General features: G+C 34.3%; 1 pseudogene; it reads left to right on the forward strand.

Annotated features, from left to right (window-relative positions):
• The first annotated feature begins 295 nt into the window (after positions 1-295).
• LOC114616995 lies at positions 296-11635 on the forward strand (annotated as a pseudogene).
• The last annotated feature ends 913 nt before the right edge of the window (positions 11636-12548 follow it).

Raw genomic sequence — 12548 nt, forward strand, 5'->3', positions numbered from 1 at the left:
TCTCTCTCTCTCTCTCTCTCTCTCTCTCTCTCTCTCTCTCTCTCTCTTTCTCTGTCTCTGACATTGTTATTCTTATAGGTCATGATATCATTCTGCTAAAATCTTCTAGAGTAAAGTGTGACAGAGAGAAAATAGTCACAAGCCATAAGATGTTATCATAATGGCTCTCTAGTTACATACTCAAAAATTTTCAACTAACACCACATGAACCCTCAATTTTCAAACTTATTAGGATATTTCAGTTTTCTGAATTCATGATTCCTGTCATTGTCTTCTAAAATACATTTCACGATCAATGTTTTCCTTTCTTCATGTTATTCAGGTGAGTGTTAAAATGTGATATCAAATAAGTAAAATCAATTTGAATGTCCAGCACATGGGCTATGTGCTAAATGTTACTCAGTTAAATTTCTGTTTGTCTGATTGAAAATTGAAAGTACTGTCTCAACATTGAGAGCATCAGTCCTGACAACTACTGAGCTAAAATAAAGATAACATGGGGGAATTAGGGCACTGTGCTTCATGATAGAAACTAGATAATTCTAGTATATCTACTATTGCTTACATTAACATAGCTTCTAACTGAAACTACCCAAATTAATAAAATATGTGCATAATTACAAATAGACACAAATCAGTATATTCTCTACTATCCAGCACACTCGTATATATACACAATGAGAAAGAAATAAAGATGAATAGAGCAAGAAAGAGAGAAAAGTGATAGAAAAGGAGAGGGGGGTAGAGACAAAGATGGAGAAAGACACAAATAAAGACTTCCGAATAAGCCACCAAAAGATAGACTAATGAACATATTTGTGTCAAATGTGTTCCAGACTTTGATATATGTATGTTCCATTGGCCCTTTCAGATAGAACTATATAAATATTAGTGAATACATTAAAGTCTAGTACAAGCTGGACACAGTGTTGTGTACCTACAATCCCAGTGTTGAAGAGTATACCAAAAACAGATGTATCCTTGGAGATTATAGAAGAACTAGTCTAACTGAATCAGTCAGCTTCACATTCAGTAGAAGACCCTGACTCAAAATATAGATGTCGAGTGTAGTCGAAGGATGACATCTCTGTACTTGTGACCCGTGCATGTACGTAAACAATTGTGTATGTACCCCTGCAGGAACATATTCACAATAACAAACACAACGCACACACACAAACACACACACACACAAACACAGACACACACATACACACACAAACACACACACACACACACACACACACACATATACACAAAAACTATCCCCTAAAGAATCTACTGGAAAATTCTGCCAACTTGTATGAACAAGTAGGAGAATTTCAGAAGAGAGAAGACATTTTTAAAAGCAATCAAAAACATTAACAAAAGTAAAATTTCAAACATAAATATAGAAATTTCATCATCACAAACATCAGTGTACTTAAACATATGCCTTCATTTGGATTATAGCAACATTAAATAATTTAATTTTATTTTACAGAGTAATATAAATGTTTATTTTCTATATGATGTATTCTTCTGCCCTGTTTTTACAATATAGAAAATTGTATGTTTTGAATAGCTCTAGTAAATATAATCTTTCTACTTTGGGATGTAAATAGGGCTTAAAAATTATAGACCAAACCCTCCCAAAATAATCTTTTGAAATTGGTGATTTACTGTGGCTATTAACTTTGTTCAGCGATTTGATGCAAATGCTTAACACAAAAAGTTGTTTAGTTAGAACCACACAGAAAGAAAGGGACTGATGCGCTAAAAGCTTCTTAAAAATCAAAACTAGTAGTTTTGATTGCACCTTCAAATTTTTACAAGCAAAACAATCTTAAGCAATGCCATCATACGTCATCTACAAGTATAATAAAAGTTCGCAAACATTTTGTGCACACTGTATATAAATACACATCTCAATGGTGCAATTAGAATTCACACATAATAAATACAAAATGAACAAGTTTAGGTTTAGACCAAAATCTTATTGCAGTCTTTTACAATAACTTGATTAGATATTACTTTGTCCTCTTAGACTAATTTACATTTATACAAAGTTTACTTAAACACTCTAGACTGAGGTGCTATGGATGCCTGCATTATCTACATTTAAAGTTACTGCACTGTCATAAAACCATTTTAACTATAGGATACTTACTTAAATGAATAACGGAATCCTCTGGGTTAATTTCTATTGTCTATATCTTTCATGTTCATATGAACATATATACATACTACATACAACTATAGAGTCATTGTAGGAAGGGTAATAATCATATGCTAATAATTACCAAGGATTAAGGTACCTTACAAAATGCCTCAATTCCAACATGTTTTTCTGCTTGTCATAAACTCATAGAGTCCTATTACAACAGGCTCCCAAGTTCATACAGTTTTTAATTACTAAAGAATAATTAGGTTATTTTTGTGATTCCAAGAACACACATACTTCAGCTTACCAAATCACTGTTTAAAAACAATGCTCTATTTAACTTCCTTTATAAAAAGCACACTACAGTTTTAGAAGCACTTAGCAGATGCAGCTGAAGTAAGGGTCCAGCAGCAGACAGCAGCGAAGACCAAGCTATCCTCTCAAATCTCAGACCTGCTTACAAGGCCAACCCCAGCTCTGAACATTGGAGGAGGAATATTGCCATTTACATTTGTAACTAAGGAAATAGCTGAAGCCACGTGTAATTTAATTGCCTTCTTGCCCAGGCAGAGCAGCCAGACAAGAAGGGGAAGTCAAAGGCGGCAGCAGAGCGGATGATACTTGAGGAATTTGGACTGTGTTTGATGAGCGTCATCAACTCTGCAGGAAAAGCAAAAAGTGATCCCTGTGCCATGCACTGCTAACTCTTGCACAAAAGACTGAATGGAAATGTACAGAAAATGTAAGGTGCCAGGACACTTGATTTTCTAGAAGATAGTTTAACAATTACTGTATTTTAATTCAGCCTTTGTTTTAAGAGATCTGAAATTATAATTTAATTTTTAAATCAATGGAATCAGTAATACCTACACCGTAAGTATCAGAGTTGAGGGGAATTTAAGGGAACATTGAAAATATTAGGAGTATTGTTTGCATTTTAAATGAGAGTGAAGCAAAGTTAAAGTCTCAAGAAACAATTTCTGATGTGCTTTGAATATAGGAGCTGCCAGTTTTATGGTTGTGGTGGTTGAACACTTTCAGACTGTAACTGGTTTTCATTATTGTACATGCTGCTATATTCTATGAAAATAAATAATATTGTTATATTTTTCTTCATATCTATTGCTTTACTTACATGTAAACATATTATTAATATTTTCTCTGATATTTTCTTATTGTTTTTATAGAAAGTTCAATACCCAGCACATTCTAACTTTCCACTTTTGACATAGGTGAACACATGATGTGGGAGCCAGGCATCTCAGTATAGCATTAAAATTAACAATTTATCATGACTGCTGATCTCGTGACATGTAAGAAGATAAGGATAGACAACATCTGTCTACAGTGGCTACCACTGATGAATAAAGTACAAAATGACCTCAGAAATTACCAGAACTAAAAAATAGCAACCAGCAAGGGAGAAGTAGAAATGAATATACAATTTTCAAAGATGAAGTATAATAGTCAATATATGGAAAATTATAACATTTTAATCATGATTAAAATTTAAATCAAAATTAGATCAGTATTTCATTTTATACAGGAAAATAATGGATATTTTCAAGAAAACAAAGAATAACAATTGTGAGTATAGATGCTAGGAAAAACAATGCTTTTATTTTACTGGTAGAAATGGAGATTTGTTCAGTTCCCATGGAAACCAGTACAGAGTTTTGTAAGAATACAAATAAAAGAAACTTTCTATTTAAGTCAACAATATGACTTTTAGGAATAAAAGCTGCCAACCAAACCTATTTTTAGTCAGTTTACACTAGAGATTCATGTGAATGTATTAAAAATACTCAAATTATGGAATTACTGTAGATGTGCACCAACAGATAAATAGATGTCTAAGACATAATAAGTGAGCATAGCAGAGGTTTTTCTGTTATTTCCAGTATATTAAGAAAGTGTTAGAATACAGTGTTGTTATTGAAATGACTCTTTAATACAGACAAATATCACATGATTTCATTCATAGGTGGAAGCTAGGGATAAAAGTACATGCAGACATATAATAACAATAATATTACAATTATCATTATTATTATTACTAATAAATACTATAAGCATTAGTAATTCATCTATTTATTCTATAATTTTCAATTTATTGCAGCATAAATTTTTAAATATTGCCCAAATGCCCACTGGATTTTAATGGTGTCTGTTATAATATTCACTATAGATGTATATCATGTTGCTGACCAAAAATCATAAATTATTTCATAAAACCAAATATTTGATTCTATGTTCTTATATATTTTACTTGTTTCTTTTTCTTTCATTACCTTGAGTTCTGATTTTTAGTATTCTTTCATTCGATGGATTTTTTATTTACTCATTAATGTTTCTAAGATCTTGAAATGCATTCATACTTACACATATTTTATTGTTGTGATAATTGTGGCTTTTACAATTTCTAGACTCCATATAGCTTTTAAAAATACACTTTTGCTTTATTAAAATTTCTCAATTGTTTCACATCTAAGTTAGTGCCAATAATCATGTATTTTCAAGTGAATTTATTAACTCTTCAATGAATTATTTGATAATGTATTTTTTCTTTATTCATGAGCCTTCATATATTCTCAGCCAGCATGTACTCCTCTGTTTGCACAGGCACACCATGTGCCCTCATCTGTTTGCACAAGCACATTAGGGATACTTTCTTGGCTGGCCCCAAGGTTTTTAAGTAAAAGTTAAACAAAGTTTTATAGCATCTTTCATTGTATCTGAAGTGCTATTTGTAAAACTGTCATCTGGTGGCAAGAGATGTGACTTAGAGACTAAGTGTGCTTCTTGCTCCATGAGGGAATGTAAGGTCTTTTCTTTGCTCCCATGCCATGTGTATGTGGTTCATATTCATTCATAATTCTAGCTCTATTGAAACTGATAGCATCTTCTGGACTTGATGGCCATGTACACATACATGGCAAACACAAAAATAGATATACACTTCATATTCTTAAAAAATTAATATATATATATATAGTATATTGTCACTTATATGTATAATGCATTAATAAATGTATATTTTATTTTCTATTAAATTGCAATTTGCACAAGGACAATGTTCAAAATATTTTGTTACTTTGCAATACTTTTTGATACCTGAAATAAACAAAGGATGACCTCTGTGTCATCCTACATATCAAGAGGCAGTATACTTTAATTATTTAAGGAGAATAAAAGAGCAACAATGGTAAACAAACTTACAAAAAAATTTATATTTTTACAATATTAGGGCAGTAATTCACAGATATTTCATAATGAGTTGTTTTTACCCACTATAGATCATAGCTCTCAGTATGATGTATACTTTTGCTACCTACTCACCAAAAGTGTCTAGTATAGAGAACAAAGGTAGAGAAAAAATTGAAGAGACACATGTCCAGTGTGAAATTAACTATCAACTCAAATACATGGTCCAACTAAAAATGAAAAAAACAATCAAGAAGATAATCATTTCCAAGTTAAAATGCATGAGTTTTCAGACAACTTTAGAAAGCAGTTTTCTTATTTGTTTTGCTGCTAAACCCTGGCCAAAGGATCTCATTTGGGATGAGGATAAATTCTTCCTCCTTCTCAGTACTCACTAAACCTGAAGCTCTAAATCCATCTATTTATGAGCCTGGCCCTGAGGGACCACAAGTAGAAGAACAAGGGAAAGTAATTTGTCACCTGCTACACTGATCACCACGGACTATTGACTCTCTCATTATCTCACCATGCAAGTTATCCACGTGCCCAAATGGATGCATTTGTCACAGAGCCCTGTGGGGAAGACAGCAGTTGTTTTATTGGATTTTGAAATTTCTCAGGCCCTTAATTACACTTAAAACAATATACAGTTATTAATCTTTCTCCTTCTTTCCCAAAGGCTCTGCCTAGCATGAGACTATGCTTGTTTGAGAAGATAACAACTTTGTGAGGACAATGATATGTACATCATTTTCTTACCAAGACAGAGGAGTCAAAGTCTACCTACATGAGCCTTTATTAAATAAATGCTTTCCATCATTCTTTTCTCTCTCCTTGCTCTAAGGTCTTTGTACTTATTTTAATCATGAAGCTCATGTATCTTATTTTAAGTATTTCACACTAACAAAGTAGAATGTACACACAAATGGAGCCATTGGTTAGATTATTTTGTTTGAGACAAGGTCTCACCGTGTAGCTTGTACTGTCCTGGAACTCACACCATAGACCATGATGTCCTTGAACTTACAAAGATCTGTTTCCCTCTATTTCCCAAATAGTGAGATTAAAGGTATGCTACCCCACACCCAGCCTAATTAATTTGTCCTTATTATTGCTGCTTTTCACAATGTTAGCAAACAGAAGAAATTTACAACCTCATTAGGTGATGGTTTTTAGCCAGTTTTGCTTGCCTAGAATACACTGGCAATTGTTTCCTTTGGTCTCTAGCTTCTAAGAGCAACAGAAAGTGGAGTGTGCAAGAGAATCAAGAATAGGAGGCCATGGTAGATTCATAACACTTTATGTGTTGCAATGGACCCAACATGCACACAGCTGAATAATGATCACTGCTTCTTTGAGATCTATTTGTAAGTATGTAAGGATATAGAAGCAGAGACAACTGGTAATGTCATATTGCAGTCTATACATATACGTGGCTGTAGTTAGTCACCATCCCTCACCAATCTGCCACCAAGTAGGGGAATGGATAAAATATTCTTCCCTCATTATCTTAGTAATTAATATTCATTCAATCTCAGTTTTTTATGCATTATCATATACACAATTATTTGTGGCAGTAAAATATTATGATAATAAAGGAATCTTTAAAAACATATATAAGATTATATTTAAAGAAGGACAAGGATTGGGAGATGGCTCTGTGGCTTGCAGTACTAGTTAAATAGTGCCTATAGGCCAATTTGATCAATGGAACACATAAAACTTCAAATAATGTATCCAGAAGGACAACTTGATTGGTGAAGTGCAACTATCTCCAAGCTTAAAATCATTTGTTTGATTGCAGGGTTATATACAGTAGAAAGAGAGAACCAACACTTGAAATTTGTACTTTGACTTCCATACACATGCACATGAAAACACACACACACACACGCATACGCACACACACACACACACACACACACACACACACAGAGAGAGAGAGAGAGAGAGAGAGAGAGAGAACAGAGAGAGAGTAACAAAAATCATTGATAATGGTATCTGTTTGTAATAACATCACTACTGGAGGGAGATAGAGAGTGGAGACAGGAGAATTGCTTTGGTTAATCTAATGTAGATGTAACAGAGATCAGAAAACATTCTTCTTCGACACAGTAGAAGGTAGAAAATATTTGCAGATGATGTGTTCTCTTCCTCCTCCCACACAAAAATTTCCATATGCACCTACACTCGCACACAGCAAATAAGTTTTTCAAAAATCAACAAAAAATAAAGAAAAAGTAAGAATTAGGGTTTGAACACTTCTCAACAGGATTAGAAATTTTAAATGTTAATCAAATGTACTGGCAGAACTAGTATAATAAAAGTAAAATAAGTATAGCAACCCATATATTGAATGCTAGCTCCGATGATTTTGAATATTTTCTTCTGTTTGAATTTTTATACATATATGAGTGTGGTAGTTATAGAAAAGATATAAAATTCTAAAATTTTTGTGTGTGTCTGTGTGTGTGCACACATATGCATACATGCAGTCATTCAGGGACACATGTGATTTATAGATATATGTTTGGCTACGTGTAAGTGCATGTATACACATGTGGATGTAAGAAGAGAATATCACTCTTTCCCTATTCCCTTGAGACAGTATTTTTTTATTTATTCATTTATTTATAATTAACTACAAATTTTATTCAAAAATCTCAAATGTTGTCCCCTCTCCCAATCCTACTTTGCAGAGTTCTTTTCCCTTTCTCCCTTCCCTTTGCCTCTGAGAGGGTAACCCCTTTAGTCTTTCACGGAGCATGAAGTTAGGCTGTGTCCCTTAACGCTCAGCAGTACTCTTTGTTTCTTTCTGCCACATTGTTGTAGCAGCATCTTATTGCCTGACAGCCATATTTAACCTGGTTTGTTGTTGTTGTTTTGTTTTTGTTTTTTCCTACTTTGAAGACTGGATACAGACTCAGGTCTTCATACTTGTGCATCAAAGTACTCTTTTATGTATTTATTTTAAACAATGTTTTGCAACTTAACTTTTATTGAACCACCTATATGTTGGTAACTCTTGGCACAGGTAAAGGAGATGTGATTTGTTTGCTTCTAAGAAAACAACATTGCCTCTTTCCTTTGTAAAATGGTGTGAAAGATATGCCAGAAAGTCTTGCTTGAAGTTGCCTGTTCTGTAAGGCAGTCTTTTCAGGTCGGACTGTGGCTTTCTTGCTTCCTCTGTTTTCTTGTAACTCCATTGGAGAACAGCTGAATCTGGCATATCTCTGTTCACCATGGACAATATGTGATGGTAAAAGTCCTTTTAACCCTCCAGATTAAAAATGAAGTAATCCTTTTAGCATCAAGATTTTGAATTAGTTCATCAATAAATATCATTCAATTTACTATCTTTCTCAGTGGATCAGTTACAACTATTTTCCTTAAGAATATTTTCTAGTTTTCTATTAAAGTTCAAGCCATTAGCCATATAACAGCAGATATTCAGAGTGAACCATAATCAACTCAACATCTTGATCTTCTACTCTCTAACCCTCCAGAAATACGAGAAATAAATATGTCTCTATTGCTAACACTCCTCAGTTTATGGTGTTTGGTAAAGATTGTCAGACTGAACTAACGCAACTTCCATTTCCTTATCTCTAAAATACATAAAAATCCTACCTTAGGGAATTGTAGGCACCAATATATAGGATTGTATACTGAGTGCCTAACCAGTATTCAATTATAGCAACAATTCCTTCCATTCAGTACTTCTTTTAATACTACAGTGGCCTGAGATACTTTGATCCTTCATTACATTTAGGCTTCTTATTTGCTTTTTATATGGGCAAATGGTTTTTTACTTTGTTCTGTCCATTAATTTGTAATGATTCCTTAAATGTTGACTCTATACATGAATGTGTATTTCCTTGAACTGTGTGATTAATTTATTATTTGACTTTATTTCTTATATGGCATCGAATGCTCTTATTCACAGAGCTATCTCTCCAGCATCTTGTTAAGTTTTTCTACTATATAACTGAAATATAAATGTTTGTCTTCAGCAAACTGACTTGCATGTGCTTCCAAATCTATTGGAGGCCCTGGACAGTCATCCTGCCAGGCAACACCTTAGTGAAAACGCACTTTTCACATGCACACTGTCTGAGACAGATGCTCTTACCTATATCACCTGCCCAGGGTTAACATTCAGCCTCTTAAATTAAGCTACCCACAGAGACACTTCACTGTTGACAATGACTTACTTGATATTGTAGAGGACAAGAGTTCACGAAGTCTTTTGAGATGTCTTAAACTCTTTTACATAATGTATTTTTCATCCCGTTCAGTCCTTCAACATTCAGTATGTAAAAGAGGGAAGCAATGTGGTTGATAGCTTGTTCTACAAACATTGAATGTATCCATTAATGGCTGGTCATAGACCTGGAAAACAGACTTCTAATCAGAAAATGTCTTTTGTCTTATTGTTTTCTTCCTTCACAGTAACCTCAAGTGCTATGAGGTCATGCTATCCTGTGAATTAACCTTTCCTTTTCTGTGTAGAATATTTTTCGACCCCAAAAGTCATTAAAAATGTGTTACTTTGTTTATTAATCAACATCACACTGATAACAATTCAGTAATCAGTTTCGCATGCATTTTGAGGGTCTTGACTTAAACCACAACAACAAAAAAAACTTTTAAGATACACAAAGACCTATTACAATCTTAGGTATTGTAGATGAATCATTTGGGATTGTAACTACCCTTAATGAAATAGAGGCCATGAATTTGGAGGAGAGCAAGGTAGAAAAAACATAAATGTGGAGCTTTAAAGAGAGAAAAGGAAAGGGAGAAATGAATTAATTATAATCTCAAGAAATAAAATAAGGAATAAAATGATATTAAGTCTTTCATACAGATACATAATTCTATAAATATATTAGACAAAAATATAATTATAATTTTATAATTCATGCAAATGTATACAAAAATTTATTTGAATAGCATTTATAATATTTAGATTAAAAAACATAATTGACTATGAATAGCTAAGTAGATGACAGTGCCAAATGAAGTAGGAACAATTATGCAAAATTATGCACAATTATGCAGCAATTAACAATTATGTTTATTCATAGTTCATACATTCACTAAATGTTTATATTTCATCATTAAAATTGTAAAATGTATTGATCTTTGCAGGTTGTATAGAAATCAACTTTTGCTTTCTACTCTTTGACACTGCCAAGGAAGCATCGCTGAAGGCTCTCATCACCCTGCCGTCACGTGTAAGTAAGAGAGTCTCCCAAGGAACTGGCAAGCTGCGAAGCTCCTCCTTGGTGGGTTGAGCTTCTAAACAATGGATAAGAGGCTGAGGAGCCATTTAGAGCAATAGGGAACACTAACAGACTGTGTGCTAATGGGAGATCCAAACATCAAGAGATTCAGGAACTTTAGGTCTGTCACATACACTACTGTGGAAAAAGTGTATGCTGCCATGAATCCAAGACAACACAAGGTGGATGGAAATGTTGAGGAACCTAAGAGAGCTGTGTGAGGAGAAGATACTCAGAGACCAGGTGCCCACTTAACTGTAAAAATGATCTTTGTTGGTGGTATTAAAGAAGACACTGGAGAATATCACCTCCGAGATTATTTTGAGCAGTATAGGAAAATTGAAGTGATAGCAATTATGACTGACAGAGGCAGTGGAAAGAAAGAAAGGCTTTGCTTTTGTCACCTTTGATGACCATGACTTTGTGGATAAGATTGTTATTCAGAAATACCATACTGTGAATGACCACAACTATGAAGTAAGAAAGGCTCTGTCGAAGCAAGAAATGACTAATGCTTCATTCAGCCAAAGAGGTCTAAGTGATTCTGGAAACTTTGGTGGTGGTCATGGTGGCAGTTTTTGTAGCAATGACAATTTTGGTTGAGGAGGGAACTTCAGTTGTCTTTGGCAATTTTGGTAGCAATGACAATTTTGGTTGAGGAGGAAACATTGGTGGCTTTGGTCCCAGCTGTGATGGTGGCACTGGGGATGGCTATAATGGACTTGGCAATGACGGTGGTTATGGAGGAGGCTTCCCTGGTTGCAAAGGCGGCTTTGGCAGTGGTAGTGGAAGCAGTTTTGGAAGTGGTGGAAGCTACAACGATTTTGGCAATTACAAAAATCAGTTTTCAAATTTTGGACCAATGAATGGAGGAAATTTTGGAGGCAGGAGCTCTGGCTCTTATAGTGGCAGAGGCCAGTACTTTGCTAAACCGTGAAACCAAGGTAGCTATGAAGGGTCCAGCAGCAGCAGTAGCTATGGCAGTAGCAGGAAGTTCTAATTACAGCCAGGAAACAAAGCTTAGCAGGAGAGGAGAGAGCCGGAGAAGTGACAGGGAAGCTACAGGTTACAACAGATTTGTGAACTCAGCAAAGCACAGTGGTGGCAGGGCCTACCTGCTCCAAAGAAGACATGTTTTAGACAATACTCATGTGTGTGGGTAAAAACTCCAGGACTGTATTTCTGTCTAATTGTATAACAGGTTATTTGAGTTTCTGTTCTGTGGAAAGTGCAAAACATTCCAACAAAAGGTTTTACTGTAGACCTCTTCTACTCATGATGTTGATTGATAAATGTAATAGTGTGATCATGATGCTGAATACTTTAGAAAAAAAAAGAAATTAATTTCATGTGGGTGATAATAAGAAATGCAGAAAAAATTATTCTGTAAGTACTAATAATTAATATCACCTACAAGTAAGTGGGTGAGAGTTAACACTGATAATAAGCTAACTTTCCCAGTTTTCTTTGAGAATAGAAGATATATTGTCATTAAAAACTGAATTAGAATATGATTTTTAATGAAAAAGAGATGAACATGAGTTTTTCTAGAAAGCAAAAACAAGAATGTAGACTTAGGGACTAAACAAAAGTTAAGGGATTGGTGATTAGGAACATCTACTGTTCTTTCAAGGATTCTGAGTCTGACAGTATCACAACAGCTATGTTGGGCAGCATATAAGAGGCTGTAACTCTAGCACTAGGGGATCTTCTGCTCTCTTACAGCCTCTATGGGCAACTGTACTTATGTGTACAAATACAGACTTGCACACACACACACACACACACACACACAAACATACACATACATACACACACAGAGAAACTCTAAGAGAGAGAGAGAGAGAGAGACAGACAGACAGACAGACAGAGAAACTCAAAGTTAAAATGAATTTAAAAGAATATAGAAATGA

The sequence above is a fragment of the Grammomys surdaster genome, unplaced genomic scaffold (assembly GCF_004785775.1).
Source record: "Grammomys surdaster isolate TR1022 unplaced genomic scaffold, NIH_TR_1.0 133, whole genome shotgun sequence".
Classification (NCBI taxonomy): Eukaryota; Metazoa; Chordata; class Mammalia; order Rodentia; family Muridae; genus Grammomys; species Grammomys surdaster.